Source organism: Hippocampus comes, unplaced genomic scaffold (genome assembly GCF_001891065.2).
Source record: "Hippocampus comes isolate QL1 unplaced genomic scaffold, H_comes_QL1_v1.1 scaffold116, whole genome shotgun sequence".
NCBI classification, from domain to species: Eukaryota; Metazoa; Chordata; class Actinopteri; order Syngnathiformes; family Syngnathidae; genus Hippocampus; species Hippocampus comes.
This window is the reverse complement of record NW_017805120.1, coordinates 976487-993387: the sequence shown is the minus strand read 5'-3', so window position 1 is coordinate 993387 and position 16901 is coordinate 976487. Positions and strand designations below refer to the sequence as shown.

At 47.3% G+C, this 16901-nt stretch overlaps 1 long non-coding RNA gene across 1 annotated transcript in view; it reads left to right on the top strand.

The window, feature by feature from the left end:
- The first annotated feature begins 12055 nt into the window (after nucleotides 1–12055).
- The window catches only part of LOC109513431 (uncharacterized), a 7013-nt gene continuing 2167 nt past the window's right edge, over nucleotides 12056–16901 (top strand). The window contains exon 1 of the long non-coding RNA XR_002167770.1: nucleotides 12056–12528. This is a non-coding gene — a long non-coding RNA (uncharacterized LOC109513431). The remainder of the gene's footprint in view (nucleotides 12529–16901) is intronic.

The window sequence follows — 16901 nt, the reverse complement described above, 5'->3', positions numbered from 1 at the left end:
TCCGCCAGACAGCGGCGGACGTAGTGTCACTTAGGGCGCCGCGCGCGCGTTAAACATCTGCGACGAGTCTACTGCGACTGGAAAGGACGTCGTCGACTCAACTGCTGCCAATAATGTCCAATCGACGACGACTATAATTCATCAGCGCCTCTTAATGGTCAGAGCAGCCCGGAAAACCTCAGCCAGCAGTTGGGTTTTGTTCTTTTTTGAGAAGTGCAACACTGCCTCTGTTTACTGAACGCGGACCTTGTGAAGTTCCTTTTAGGACCGTATAACATCAACACAAAGCCTTCTTTTCGAGAAACTGCAACATCTATAATGATTAGTGTTCTTTTTTTTTTTTTGTAAAGTGCAACATTAATAGTTTGTATTTGAGGTGTATGACACAGGTGGCGAGTGAGTATCCAATGATGTCGCTGGATGAGTGTGTTTCAGTAAGAGTAGCTGTTGTGGTGTGCGCTCGCATGCGCGCGTTTCACCTCCCGGCCGCTGTCAGCGTATTAATCACCAGTGATGTGTGTGCTGCGAAGGGACGGCGGCAGGAAATAAAGACACGGCGGCGGTGTCAGGTGTGCCGCCCTGATGTGACTACATCAGACAAGAGGCTCGCTATTGACAGGGTGAGAAGGGGGGTGATGGCTGGCTGCTTGGGGGGCTGGGGTGGGGGTGGCACAACTCCTCCTCCTTCGCCTCCACTCAGTCACCTTGGCTGTGACGCAATGTCATCAAAGTGCACGCCATTATTGCCGCCGCCTCACAGGAGCATTATTTCAACATCTAGAGTAGCGCTCAAGGTCAAGGTCACGCATGCACACTACACTGTGTGCTGTGTACACACATAAACTACACACTAGGTAGGGCTGTGCGATTAGGCGATTGAGATTTTGTGTCGGGATGACGACGAAAGGAAAGAAAAGTGAATTTAATACCCGAGTGGTTACACTTTGCCACTTGCATTTTGGCTGCAGAGTGGCCAAGGCGACTTGAGATGGAAATTTGGAAGCTGAACAAGCGCGTGCGACGACATGATGAAAAGGTCCATCGCAGGGCGGGAACGGAACCGTTGGCACGTTTCACAAGGAGACGGATCGTGGGAGCGTTGTGGGTGCGATGGGGCTTCGGCGAGTGCGAGCGACCCTTCCCCGTAGACTTCACCTCCTCCCAGTGGCCTCGCAAAAAGGAGGCTTATTTAAGAAACAATTAGGAGCACACACAAAGCAATTTGCAGCCGCTCCGAGTGCTGCGGGTGCTGCGGCGGTGGCGAAAGGGGCCTTTCAGCGCTGATTTATCGCGCTGTCACCTTCACAAGGCAACATAATTAATAGGAGCGCCGACTTCTAATTCCGCCCACTTCCACGGCCCGGCGGATCGCCTTTGATTTATGACGGCCGGGGACTTTGCTTTCTATCAGTTCATATGCTCGTTATTTATGCTGATGACCAATTTCGTTGGGTCGCCGTCATCCCTCTCGCGACTAATCAAAGAGAATTAGGGTGGACTGCATTTTTAGACGCCGCTCATTTATCTTGGCAACTAGCGGAAGAGGGGGGAAGAAAAAAAAAAGTAAGCCTTCGAACGCTTTCAGTTTACCGTCACAACATGTTCTTGTTTTACGACTGTGATGGAGAGTTGCGAAATTCTCTTATTTTGATATTTATTATGGGACACAGACAGTTCGGGGATTTTCGGTCCTTTTTTTTTTTCTTTTTAAGTCGACAGCTCTCATGATGGGCAGTTCCTAAACTTTCTCCTGTTATTTCTTTCACTTTTCAACATCTGCGAGTAAAAACAAATGCAGGCAATACGAATGGATCCCAAGGAGCAGTCAAGTGCCGGAAGTCACGTTTCCAAGCGTCTCGAGCACAAGAAGCTATTTCACTCTCCATAAAGTCCAACACTTCACGGCTTCCCGAGCAAAGAGCAGCAAACTCCCACACACAACTGACGACACGGCACAGCCGCAAGGTGCTACGTTCAAACAATACAAACACGGACGCACGCACACAAACTGGAGGATTCTCCTCGGCTGACCAAGTGAATCATGGTCACCGCGGCGGTAATGCATCATAAACGGCCTTGCAGATGAATACGACGCATTATAAGCAACCAAGATAAATCTGGTCACATGGTGGCAGGGTGGTTTTTTTTTTGTTTTTTTTTAAAGAAAAATTACACCCATCGCAAGTGTTATGATCCCGCAAATGCTGCTGTGAAGGTTAAATTGTGTATTGCTGTAAAAACAAATAGAGACGGCAACCGGGCTTGGCGGCGCAACATTACTTGGCATCCTTGCAGCTACGACAACAAGAAAATGAAGCAAGGTTGGATTTAGACACACTAAACTCGGAGAGTCAAATAAAAGCAGTAAACAACGCGGTTGTTTCACGGCACATTTAGGGCTTCACGTTAGTCATTTTCATGCTACAGCAAACTTTCCCGACAGGGTTACTGCATTTAGAAATATACGCGTTAACATCGGAGTTCCTGAACGCCGTGCAGCACTTTGTCTTCTTTTCAAAGCTTGCAGACGCCTTATTTCACATCTTATTGCGTTTAATTTGTCAGCAGAGAGCAAAGGTTCACGTAAAGCCGCCATTCACATCCAGGAACTGGAGCAAACACGTCCTCGGTATGCGTAAAAATGACAACTAGCATGAACCATAACAGACCTAACGATACAAATGGTCAATAAATTACAGTAAAAATTGCCTTTGTTTTATTGTTAAGGACTTCCAAAACGTTCCCCCTCAGAATTCGACACGGCACACCCCATAGGGGACGTCATGAAAGGAGTCCAATGGAATTTGTTTGCCATGTATTATACTGAGCAATAGTAGTCTTAAAATAGCACAGATATCTGTTTTCAAATGTCAAAGATTAAAAACAAACAAGTATAGAAACCTGAAAAATGCACTCGAGTATTTAGTGGCTATTTTGGTTACTCCCCATCAGTGCCGTTCAACGAGACGTATTGTTTAAACCGAGCGGTAATCAGATGCGGAGCTAACAAAGAGTCGTCAATATGCCCGTCGATAGCTGGACAGTGGCCATCTATCAGGCGGCCAAATCGATGGCGTTTCTCCGACGATGAATTCCAGGAAATGATAGCTTTCAAATCAACGCTGGAAAATAGCAACACAATCCTCCTCGAGGGAAAGATGATGACATGTGGAAAAGCTCGATCGCTGTCGCCGCTTTCTTGGCCTGCCGGCTCGCAAATCTGAGGAGTTGCAGAACAACACTAACGGAGAAGGACGAGTGGAGATGACATCATTGGAGAATTTTGAGGTAGACTGCATGCACATACCTGGACAAACAATGACTGGCTTTTTTTGTTTTTAAACCCTCCATCCTGTTTGGGTCCATATACCAATAAAACACTGTAAATGTCTCCCCCCCCATGAAAATAGAGGACTATTCCTATAAACGCACCATCCTGTTTGGGTCCATATACCAATAAAACACTGGAAATGTCTTTTTTTTCCCCCACCATGAAAATAGAGGACTATTCCTATAAACACGCACAAAAAATATTTGAAAATGTCTGTTATGTACAGGTGCTACAAAGGGTTTCCGTGTCTACGAGCGAGCTAGCTCGATGGACAACGCTTTGGCAGGCTGTTGTTTTTCAGTGATTTTGACATAAATTGGACTGACAGATTGATGCATTGAAAAACAAAATACAGATTTCAAAAAGGATTATTTCCGCGAAAGTCAATATGATTTCTCTGGATCTTTTCCCCGCACAAAGTGCCAGCATACTTCGGCGGTTGACAGACAGCCGGCGGAGTCGACGCGAGAGCGGCGCGGCATCAATGGCAGCTGCTAATTATATTGCGCGGGCTTCATCGGTCCTGACGTGATTTGATACGCCGGGCGACAGCATCGGGAATGCCGCGAGATGTTCATTAATCACCGCAGCTCACAGCAGCCGGCGGGAGCGGCAGCACTTCATCCAATGACGGCGTCCTCACCATCCGTCGTGCTACTTTAGACAAATCAATCACTCCCAGCTAGCTAGCAACAGCGGTGACCTGTCTTTTACAGGGCGTCTGCTGACAGACACCCTTGATTAAGAGCTCCAGAGTGACAAACTTTTCCTCAGGCAGCTCGGGGGGGTCAAGGCGAGGCCATGGATCATTAGCTGTCTGCTAAGTTCCATCCTTTGCTATCTGGCTAGTTCGTTTGTGAGTTGGTCCGTTGTACTGTGCCTTGCTAGCTAGTACACAGTCTTTCTCAACATACCTTATTTCACTTTGTTGTATGTTAGCTTGCTGGTAACCTGGCTGATTCATTTGCGCATTCTGCATCTTTTGTTTCGATGGGAAAAAAATTGAGTCGGTGCGGCAAGAGATGTCACCCGGGGGTGAGTGCCGGATAATGGCACCGGCATCCCTGCGCTGACTCCTGCGGCCAAACGACAGATAGCCACAGGGCTCCGGAGGAGGTGGAAGGCCTTTACGACACCGCCAGCCCACATACCTTTTCCCTTCCCTGCAATTATCATCAAAGAACATCTGTTTGTTGTTCCACCGTTGCAAGTGTCGTAGCCTCACCTTGACCCACGCTCGCAATTGTGCGCCGTGTTATGAGTGAAAATAAACAGTGCCAAGACAGGGAGGCTTGGCCTTTGTGCGAGCAGGGCGTTCTCAGGATATCCCCGGGCTAACGCGGGCCCCACTTCCTTTGACAGGTACCACAGAAGAAGAAAAAGAAGACTAAGAAGAAGAACGTGCGAGGAATTGCGTGTCAAGCACAGTCATCGCACTCCCGCTAAGGAAAAGTTCAATAGTTCCTGGCAGGCAACCTGATACGCAGCGTCGTCGTTTGTCCCGCTCGTGTTGTGCAATCTATATCTGCAGGGCGGAGACGTCACTCAGGGGCAAGGCCCGGCATGTTTGCGTGCAGGTGCCTCCAGCATTCAGTGGAAGTAAGGAAAGTGCCGAAGCAAGTCGACATTTCTCCATCTGATTGGTTGGTTCGTTAACTTTCATCGAGAAAGTTTGCTCGCATTCATCGGGACTACAGTGAATCAGTTCAGAAAAAAATGTTTCAGAATTTTAATTGGCTGATCGGTTGGTTCCCTTTGCTTACCCCCAACTTATGTTACAGTCACGGCTTCTTATTGCCTCTTTGCGCCAGTGTCAGCGCCACACTTTGGGCAGTTCTCGCCCGTTAGCCATCTCAATTAACAGAGACACGTGAAAGATGGCGCCACCCTGAAACAGGGGGACATCCAAAGTTCAGCATGACAAAGGGCTTGTGCGCACGTACATGTCGACGTTGCATTGCCAAAACACGTTCGATTTATGAGCCGTGTTGTCGCGCCCCCGGTCATGACCTCAGCATACTGTGGATGTATTTGGGCCACTCCAGAATTGGAGGACATTTTTTACTCGTGAAATTTAAAATAATCCTTGCATAAAATACAGATTTATACACATTGTTGCTTAGCCGATTTTCCATGCAGCGAACCATTCTTTCGACTCAGATAATTTACTGTTTACCAGTAGTTAGAGGTAGTTAGTTGTCTGCTTAGTTTATTAGTAGGCTGTCAAGCTAGTTTGCTTTTTAGCTGCAGTAACTAGTTAGTTTGCTATCTGTCTAGTTAATTTGCAATCGACTTAGCTTGTTAGCTCGCTCGTTTTCCATCTAGTTTGTTTACCATCTACTTATTTCATCCTTTTAGTTTGCATATACTGGATTTAGTTTGTTCGCTCTTTATTTAGCGATCAAGTTAGTTTGCAATCTATCCAGTGATCTTGTGAGTTAACTAGTCATCGAGTGAGTTTGCCATGTCAGTCAGCGAGTTTCTTAGCAAGTTTGTCAGCAACAGCAAAAACAAACACGTCATTCCTCCTCCTCCGTGACTCAGCCCAGCATGAGATGAATGTCGGCGTCAGCCACTTCAATCACACCCTCGGTCTCGCAGCTTTGTCGGCATCAATCATGCGGGACTCGAACCCGTGCGGTGGGTGGAGCCTTGAGAATGCCTCACTTACTTATCTTCATATTGGGAACGGCCGCGTGAGAGATTTCGATATTAAAAAGCAAAGTGGGAGAAGGTTATGAGTGGGAGGTTTTCATCAGGCGGATTTGCCGGGATGTCACCATCAATCTGGACGGATTCCCTCCATCTTATTTGTCACGTGGCCTTGAGCAAAGATTACACACACGCTGCCGTTCATTTATCATATGACGCCGTGTTCCATCCAATCAAGGAACACCAAGAGAAATGGGACTCCTGATTAGTGACACAGGATGGTGTTTAGCTATGTATATAAGCCGTAATATAAACCAAAATATATTATCTGAAAAGTAATCAGAACCAATTGAAATAGGTTCGTTGCAAAAATGATAGTAATTTGACGGCATAACAGCTGCCAGTGACATGGCACTTGTTATTCCACTTGGAATAAATGTGAGACGATGAGATGAAATACGATACGATCACTGCAACACAAGTATGTATTGTACGAGTTCCCTGCCTCCTGGCCTTCATCCATTTTGTCACACACACGCACGCACACACACACACACACACACACACACACACACACACACACACACACACACACACACACACACACACACACACAAGTACGCATGCACAGCTCCATAATGTACAGAGTGTATGTAGCAATGAGAACAGCTGGATCCAATCTCCATGCTCACCAAACAATGCATCACGTCTAATTGATTTCCTGTCAGACCCCGGGAAAATAAAATACATTTTCATGTACGCCGCTTCTGTTTCCCACAGCCACTTTCATTCGTCTAATCTTTTTTTTTTTTTTTTTTTAAATTATGCATGATGACCAGGAAGTGCCCCGAGGCCGTGCTAATGTGGGCCTGTCCTCATAATGACCACAGCCCAATTTTTAATTTTTTTTTTTGGGTATAGTTGTACCCTTCGCGCATGCAAAGAAAATATTATCGTAAGTCTACTTTAAAAAATCCGGAGCAAATGACTGCTTACAAAAATTAATTTTTTTACACCAAGCTTTTCAGGCCTACTGGTACTTTGCTCAGATCCCAAATAGTGGGTGTTAAATTGCAAGAAAAAGAAAAATGATTGCCCCAGTGCAGGATTTATTAGAAAACTCACAAAGCAGTGGCCTTGTAAAACAAAAGTACACACCAGTAAAAAGCTGCGCATTAAGGAATTACACACAAGAGTGCTCAGCTGCTTCCAATGTTGGGCGGATTAATGAGAGGTGGAGGGAATGAGCAAGCATTTCCCAAAGTCAAGCTAAGCTGCAGCCAAAGACGGAGAGGGGTCACCAGCAGGCCAGCCTCTTAAATCAGAGCAAGAGGCCGGCCCCGTTGTCAGGCCGCCACTCGGGGGAGGAAACGCTCGGCAACAATGAGGATGGCCTATTTGTTGTGCGGCTTTTTTTCTTTGTCTTTCGGCCCTTTTTTGTAGCAGCTGGGCCCGTGAAAGCAGCTGGTCACAAGCGAGGGTGGGTCATGACAAACTGTTTGTTATTCCCAAACTAACTCGGACTTGACGTTAAAGAGGTGACGCACCCAACGTGATTACAGACGTACAAATTTCCACCGCAAAAAAAAGTGATTTATTCCCGAGCCGCCTCGCATCTTGCACGTTCCCTCCACTCGGATGATAAACTGCGACGTGAAAGTTGAATTCATCCCGCTGTCTATTAATAAATATGGTTTTGTGTGATATGTGAAGGCAATGGAATTCGCTTGGAGATGCATTCATCATCGCTCATTTTTTTCTCCCCCCACCCGCGTCACACGTTTTCATCGAGAGCGCACTTTCCGCGGGGATCACAAGGATACGCTTCGACAAACAATCTGATATCCGAGGTTAAGAACACACAAGGATAATAAATCGCTCGCGTGTCATGTTCAATTTCCAGCGGGGGGGCTTTTCCGAGCATTACCCATAACAGGATTTAAATTGTTATCAGGACGCACAACAATCCACTTTGCATCCTGCCCGCCGGTGATTCATTGCGGGGAAACAACTGTCACATTTTCCAGCATCAATGCCGAAGAAGTGGCGGCGGCGGCGGCGACACGGGCGCACTTCATGTACTTGGATGATTGTTTGAATAAATTGCTTCCATCCGGGCCGCCGTTCACACTAGCGCTATCAGTTTTGATTGTTTTTTTTGTTTTTTTTTTGTGGGCAGCTCCTTCCTGCCTCCCTCTGAGAGGACGATCCTCAGATGTAGTTACAATCAACACCCTTTTTTTTTTTATGAATTCAAACCACAAACAGGCCAGTGTTTAGGTTTAACCGAAACCGTTAGCCGAGACTCGTCGACGACTTGACCTAACCGCTAGCACCTCTCATTTACAAACACGCCATCCCGACAACATTCGCAGTGGGGGAAAGATATGCCGGATCATTATTTAACGTTCAACACAGCACGGTAACAAATTGCATCACTCGGTGGAAACCGATTCCATCGTTTCAAGCTCCCACCTCCAGTCAGATTTTGTCTCCCTGCATTACCACGACGCACATTTGATCATTAAAAGCCGATTCTTCATCGCAGTTCTGTTCTTTTCATGCAAATGTTAGTCGATACGTCGCAAATCTTGAGCGATGGCGCAGGAGTCCGTTTCTACACTCGAGCCCATTGACTTCTTGTAGGCTTTTTGCCGAGAATTTGAAAACAATCAGTGTGCGGCGCAGCACAATGCAGGGGGCATTAATCACAAAAGGGGCCACTTTATTCCACCGCACAATAAAAGGTGGATTGTTGCAACAGCTGCAAAGCGTTCCGGCGGGGCCGATGATTGATACGGCCACGCGGCGATCACGATGAGATGGCATCATTACCATATCGACGGGCTTTCTGATGGATTATCCTCATTGATTGGCTTCACGGTTTGTTGATAAGCATATGGGCGAGAGAACCGTGCTCCCTGCGACGGCAAGATACATTTACAAAGGCTACGTTTTGATGGACGGCATCACATCGATAAATACGCTCTCTTCCTACAAAGGCGACGCTTCGTAAGTCGGACAGCCATGTCATCCATCACGAACGGCATCGTTACAGGAACCTTAACAGTGAGCTAAGCTTCAAGCGTTTTGTGAAGGAAAACGAGAAAGAATGATATTTAGAAAGCGCCCTTGCGGAGCTTGAACATTTGTTAGCAGAACGCCGTGTTTCGGCACTCTAAACGCTCAGACTGCAAAGTTGAAAAGGTCAAGCGCACCGGTGGCTAAATAATGAGTCACAGCCAGGAGAGTTCAAATGTTGGAAATCTTCATAGCGCAGCGCTCATGATTCATGGCAAACCATGGTCCCTTGGCTCATACATCATGTGAGGCTTCTTCCCGCCCCCTCTCCCATCACCCAGGCTTCCCGTCCTACAGCCCCCGCCAAGGTCAACTGAAGGAAATCATCCCGCTACATCACAAGATTTATGAGAGATTCCTTTACTTTGCTGCCTGCGTGTTTACAGAATACATTGACTTCCCCAGCGAGGAATTGCCTCAGCCCCTGCAGGGTTTATGGAGCTGGGTTGGCTGGGGGGGTAGACATTTACTGAATGTCAAAGAGAGCTTAGTTCCAATGACAAGTACTAATTATGAACCAAACACGAGCGCTATCCAGGTGACATCATACAAACAGTGGGGGGGGGGAATACTGACGGATAATCTGGCCAATAACGGTGGGACGTGTTTGGCAGTGAGTTGTGGGCTTCTGCAACTAGTTTTCATGAGTTGCTGATGGACTGCAACTAGTTTTACTACCATTAAAAAAAAAATTTGAATTACATCGTCAAGAAGTCGACCCGGAACTAAATCTGATGTCATTTGGTTTGGAAAAGGCCTCTGGGGTGAGACGCCCAGTTCTTAATAGCAACGAAGATCAGTTCACTAGTACTGCATGAAATGTCACGGTGGCAACTGCACGAGGTGCGCGGCGTGAGATTAAGACGAATGCCACGGGTCCTCCGATGAGAACCCTTCTTATTAATCACCGTCACGGAGATAGAAGCAATTTTAAGCCACCGTCATCGACTCCGAGCACGGGGCTGGGGCGGCCACCCCCCCGTCACCGCCGAGGGCTTCCGTGTGCGACGACCCACTTCGTTAAGCTCTCCAAAAGATACGCGGAAAGCCTCGCGATACTTGCTTCTAATTTGTCCGCCTGCTGAGGAGTCCCTTTCGCTCAAAAGCAGGTGGTCCGTTATGGTTAAATAAGATGTGGGACTTGACAATCTTTTTGGGGTGCATGTACTCGTTGATCCAGATTAAGCAAAGTATAAATTTACTGTGGAAGTCCGTTGCGACAGCAGTTTGCCCGTAACTGGGACCAAGGTGAAGCCAATCACTTGGGCTACTTGAAAATGGGTTGTCATTGTTGTTTTACATTAGCGATCCATTTCTTCCTCATTTTTTCGGACGAGACCACAGACTCAAACAAGGCAACCTCTGGGACACTCGCAGGCATGCAAAGAATCCAACAGTGCTCGCTTAGCAGTCCGAAAATTGCTGTGGGATTTGTCCTGCCAGAACGGCCGGGCAGGTAATTCCTCTCCGTCTTTCATCGTGTTTGTCGGCGTTAAGTCGCCGAGCCCTAGCCACATCCATTCTTGCATCCAGTTCCCGCCTTTGTCCATCCATCAATGGGTGCACTTTGTCAGCGCCGACTTCATCCTGGTGGCAGCAATCGTATCCGAGAGCCGCTGCGCCTAACCCCAAACTGCCACCGGGGAGCTTTTTCACCTCCTATCTGCATCTGCTGTCGGGGGAGCCCCTGACGCAAAATGGTTTCTATTGCGGAGGCCGGCAAAGAAATAAACAACAACAAAACGCCGCACCCTGTTTCTCGGGAATGCTCCCTTCTGCAATGAACGGTGCGAGATTGAGAACGGCATCACACATCAAGGCTGCAGAAATTAAGACTTCATGAGCAGCAAATCAGCTCGACAGACAACACTTGTTCATCGTGAGAGTTGAACCGCCTGCAAATGGTGAAACCGTTAAGTGGTGCCTTGAGAAACACGTATCGGAAACACTTTCAGCTCAATCGCCGCCCACCATTTTGCACGCCACTGGTCGGGGCGCTCGTATGTCGCGTCCATGCAGAATATTCAAGGTTCGACCAGAATAAGCATCTATCGACCTTTGCATCCTGCAAGTGCGTGCTCGAACAGCAGGAAGAACTAATGAGACGCTGATGGGTGGCTTATTAACGACTTGGACATTTTGGCAATGATCAGCTTATAAATGGTTCCCGTCAAGGCGCTCCTAAACCTCCAAATGAGTCTTCTCACTTCAGCGCTCCCGTCGCGCAATAACAAACGAGCGCCATTAGCCGTATTGTTAGCTGCGACGCCCCGAGTACAAACAAAAGATCGTAAATAACAATCTGCAAGGTGAAGCCTTTCAAGAAGACCGATATCGGTCAGGCCTGCCATGGGGAAGGGGGGGGGGGGGGGGGGGGGTGACGGGAAGGGTCTGCCAAAACAAAGGCACGGCTGAGAGGAAGAAAACATGGCTGACGAAGGTGACGCTGGAAATGGTGTTTCTGGAAACCTTTGTTATTATTTGTGTCATATCTTTCTTCTATTTTGGTATTTTTTGGGACTATTGGTCACTATCTAATATTTCAAGATCTATATTCGCATTTGGAGCGAGGGACGCTTGTTTCTACACAATATAACCAAACAAGATCCACCGTGACCCGGGAAAGTTGATCCACTTATGTGACGTTTCAATAACATAATCCTAAAAGTGTGACGGCTTTTAACGGGATTACGTGGCCCGAACGGAGCGGAGACTTGTGGCCATAAAGGAAGTAAGTCCATACAACCACGTCATAGGAAATGGAACTTACCGCTTTGTTTGGACTATTTCCAGATATTTTTGGATTTTATATTATTATTGTTATTATTTGTGGATTTTTCTGTGAATATTTCTGATTGGGGATTCCTTTCTAATATTTGTGTACTATTTGCTCGCATTTAGTCATTTATTTTGTTTTTTTACTTTATATTTTGTGTTATTTTGTCTAACATTACAAATGAGCCATTTGCTTTCTTTTTTAGTGTACTATTTTTGTACTGTCTTCTATTTTTTTAAATTTTGGATTTTTCATACGTTTTGAACCGTGCATTTTGCTATCGGCATTAAGCCAATAGCAGGTAGCTCACCCCCAAGCATGAGAACAAGCCCATTCATTCCAGTAATTGATGCCGACAGCCCATCAGGAGAATAATGTATGGGAATAATGAAAGATTGTTTATGTATCACGGCATGAGAAGGTAGGGAGGCTTGTTTTTTTTTTTGTCTTTGCTTTTTTTTTTCAGGAGGGCGGCGATGCTGACGGATGGACAGAAGTGACAGTGCGGTATTCATCCTGCACGCTCCGCCGCTGGTGTTTGGACATGGCAATAAATCAAGAGCTCTTCCGCCGCCCTATCTACAGCTTATTACTGCCGGCGTGACAAATAAATAATAATCCCTGTCAGCCAGGCCCTTTTCCACTACACGATCAAAAGGCCGACTGAACTCATCACTCCTGCTTGTTGGTCGGGAATTCCAATATGTTGTGTGCGTCTAAACACGCTATTGTTTTTTTTAATATTGTGTTGGTGAATCAAGCATTTGTTTTCAATCCACGCTTGATGACCAATACTGACGCCAAAGTAAGCCCGGGCTCACGTTGCTCACCTGCTTTCTCGGTTTGGTCACGTGACATTTGCGAGGGGAGCCCGAGGGCACTTGGGTGTTCCAGACCCACAAAAAGTGCCAGAATTTTTTTGCGCCGCGGGTTAACAGATGAACTATTGCGGCACCAAGATTAAACGGCAAGTGAGAGCAGCGTGGTCGCAATGCGAACGGGCGCCCCGGCACACATTTTATCAGTCAACCAATTAACATGATTTATGGCTGAGGGGGAACCACGAGACTTGGGCCATAAATACAAACAGGGAGCGCGGTGCTGGCGGGTTGAGATGCTATCAAAGTCGGCCATTGCGCGCAGTCAGCTTGCATTTTGTAAATGTAGCTTCTGTGCACGACAGGTCAGGAGTTCAAGGAGCGGGGGGCGGAAACTCCCGACCCCGTTAATGGAGCGGACTAAGCAACAGAACCATCTTATCAAAATTCTGCCACCCGGGTGCACATCAGGGAACGTGTAGCCAGCGTCACACTGAGAAAGAAACCGTGAAGATGTCTCATGTCCAAAACGCTGAGTCACGGTTGACCTGAGCACACGTTGAACGGGGTCGCCTTGTGGAATTTGGGCCTTTCGCGTGATTTCACATCCACTCTTTGCTCAGCAGAGATTTATGGTTTCCCAAAAATATGTTAATTGGCTTCAAGTCGGGAACAGCCCGCAAACGCGCGGTGTATCAATGGCGTGCTGCTACACGAGAAAAAAAAAAAAGTTACTTTTAAATTTCAGTCAAGAAAATACACTTTTAATATTTGTTAATAAATGCAATTTTCTCATTTTCGTGCGTAAAATAGTAATCTAACAATTTGGAGATAGATGCTTTTTGTTTGTCTTCTATTTGTTTAAATTGTTGTTCGTTCTTGCAAGAATATGAAATCCTCTTTCAGCTTATCCAGGGCTGCTACATAAGATATTCAAGTGGTTTGAACTCAAGAAGCAAATAAATGCACACACACAAAAAAAAAAAAAAAAACAACAAGCCCCTGAGTGGAGCTTAAAAAAAAAAAAAAAAAATTCGTCCACGAACTGCATTTGAAGGGCGGCAAGTCCCAGCAGCAGGAGGCGAAGACGTCGACTCCAAACGAGGCCCGACGTGCTCGCGTATTGAAATAATAGCTGACAAGGACATTCAGCGTTTGCGTCAGCGTAATAGCCCGCGACACCCGAGCAGCGATGCCACCGCCGCAGCCTCGGCTTTAATTTGTTTTGATGGCACTGGAACTCTTTGCGGTCCGAGCGGTCGACTGGATGGGGGACGGGCAAGGTCGAGCGCGTTGGGGTTCGTCTTTGGTGGACACGGTGACAGCAAGCGGCTGTGAGGACTTTTTTTTTTTTTTTTCCTCAAGTGGGCAAACAAAGACCGAGAGTTTTGACAGGAGGGTGTCGCCGCAAAGAGATGAAATCGCAACTGTGTGCCGACCACCACGATTGGTCCATGGTTTAGCCCGTTTGCGGTTTGTTGCATCTGCAAACATGGCAAATAGAGCTTTTGGTCAACCGGACACTTGTCAACGTACGACTACAGATGAGTTAATGACCAATGAAAGAGCGAGTGGATTTTTTTCGAGAAGGCAACCCCGTCGAAAAGACTAAGTTGACTCCATGCGTGGGTTGGCTTCCCTTTCGGGGTCAGCGGACTTGGCCCGAGTAACGGCGAGCATATGCCGCTCTCGTGTCCTCAGAACGAGGCGACGAATTCATCAATCGGCAGTCATTCCACATCGCCCTGACAACGCATGATTGTTTCCCTGGCAGTGCACGAGTTCATTATTTTTCAGACGCATCCATGTCAAGTCCTTTTCCGCACTACAACTCAATTCTTCTCTTTATCATAACAATCATTAATAACCGTCAGCCGCGCTGCCTCGTTAGTATCAGAGCGGCATTTGTTTCTGCGCACAGGCTGATTATTTCCTACAAGGGGCCCGGGCCAATTACTTGAGCGGGTAAGGAGGGGGAAATGGCGATCACATAAATCAAAAGCTAACAAGGTGGCAAATTTAAAGCTATCCCGATTGCGAGAGACACCCAAACTAATACGTCACTGTCAGCGGAGCGCTACGTACACACACGCTGAATATATCATCCCAAAAAGATCTCTCAAGGTGGGGGGGGGGGAGGCATGAGCATATTCAGAGCACAGGTGGGAAGGAAAATGTAAAACGGTGACGTTCCAACACGACGGCGTTGTAGAGAGCCATCCCGCCGCCGTGTCTTTCTGGGCCGAAAAGCTTTTACTCTCCGCATGATGATGTTCATCCACCACGGCCCGACAGCGACATCAAGGCAACAACAAACATGCAAAGGCAGCAGTGGGAATGTGCTGAGGTGGTGCGCACACGCGTAAATACTCGCCACTCTAGCTTCGCCCAGGTTCAAGTAGATCTGCCGTCCCCACCCGGACTTGCCGTAACCCGGAATTACGTGTGATAAAGTATGCGCTCGACTGTTCGCCGCAGACGGAAGAAGAGCGATTGCACACAGGAGGGAAATCGATTGGTTTGTCAGTCATTCTTCTCCGCAAGCCTCAAATCTTGCAGTGATTCATATCAATGTTGCGTATACAGCTTCTCCTAATGTATAAGACTGCTGACCTGAAATAAAAACAATGCCAAAAAAACGTACATTTGGGGATGCGAATTGCTCAAAATGTCTAGGGATAAAAGTGACACGACAAGCTGGGTATTTAAAACTATCACACACGCTAACAAACAGCACGCATGCTAACATGCATTATTTTTGCCGATTTTCACCTATGGCGGGGTTGAGTGGAACATAATAGCAAACTGCGAGGGCAGACTGCATTGCGTGCGGATGTTATTTGTTTCACAGCATCTGCTCGGCCTCGTTCCTCATTTTGATGCGTGAATTGAGCACAGATGGAAGGCCGAGTTTCTGATCTGTAGCAGAAGTTACCGAGGGTTATCTTTGGCTGTCCATCTCGCCCGCCCCAGCGATGAAGGATTAACTGCCGCAGCTGTCGTCTTCTTCCTCTTTCTTCTTCTTCTTCTTCCGCCCAATGTGATGCAGTGCGCCGCTCGGCGACCAGACAGCGCCGCTTAATCTTCATGCTCGCTCAGAACTCAGCCAATCAGCATCACGTGGCGTCAGGGGGCGGACAAACCGGTGGCCGGGCCCCCGGAGTTCCTCGCGCTCGTGGTCTAATTCATCAACTTCAACCACAAACATCCCCGGCTGCACGGCCCAGAGCAGTCGTGGTTGATGAATAGGATGACGGGCGGAGGTTGCGGCGCGGGAGAACACTTATCAGATTGCACATTATGCACTGCTTTGTGTTGCCCAAGACTGGAGATCACGACATCCTGACAGGCACGCCTGACATTGCTGTGCTCACAAGAAGAGAGCCAGCCCCTCAAAGGATGGGCCGCATTCCCAATTGTGACACCGGCTCATTTCGCCGAATTGAGCCCGGGCCAATCCATTTGGAAAGATCCAAATTCAACTGGAGGTCGGCTACGTCATCCACTTTGCATCCTTCCACTTCCAATTACTGCGTTAAGTCGACGGTATGCGCATGGATGGAAAATAACACATGGACACAGAAATACAATTGTCAAAATTTGCAACGGGCCGTTCACTACTCAGAGTGAACTCCATTTATCGTAAAGAATACATTCAACCCAGCCACAATAGGTGAAAAATCTGCACGATCGAGATAGAAGACGGACAAAGTTTTACCCCTCCAGCATGCAAAATCCCTCAAAATTGAACATATCTTGTACATTTGACCGACCACAGAGAAAAATGCTGTGAATAACTTTGACAAATGACACCGAATGCTAATGCTAAAAACGACGCTAACAAAGAAGCCACGTGCTTCCCTGTTTTCGGGTTGCGCCAACAACTCGTAGCACATGCGAGTCGCGGCCCACGGGAGCCATGTGTTCTCCATCAAGATGAAAGGAGACTGTCCTCTTCGGAATGATGTCAAACACGTAGTCCTGCTAAAAGCCGAATATAAATCAAGATGTCAGCGCAAGGAGGAGGAGGGGGTAGGGGGGGGGCGGTTACAGGCAGATGGAAAACACTCGCGACTCACTCCATGCGATACCAAAGAACAAAGTCAGATGAGCCGGGGCTAATCCTTCAAAGCGCCGCTGATACTACATCTCCGAGTTTTTTTTTCTCTTTTTAACGATGACCCACTCATGTAAAAATCACGCCTGACAATATAATTTTGACGACCTCGCCGCAGCCAGGCAA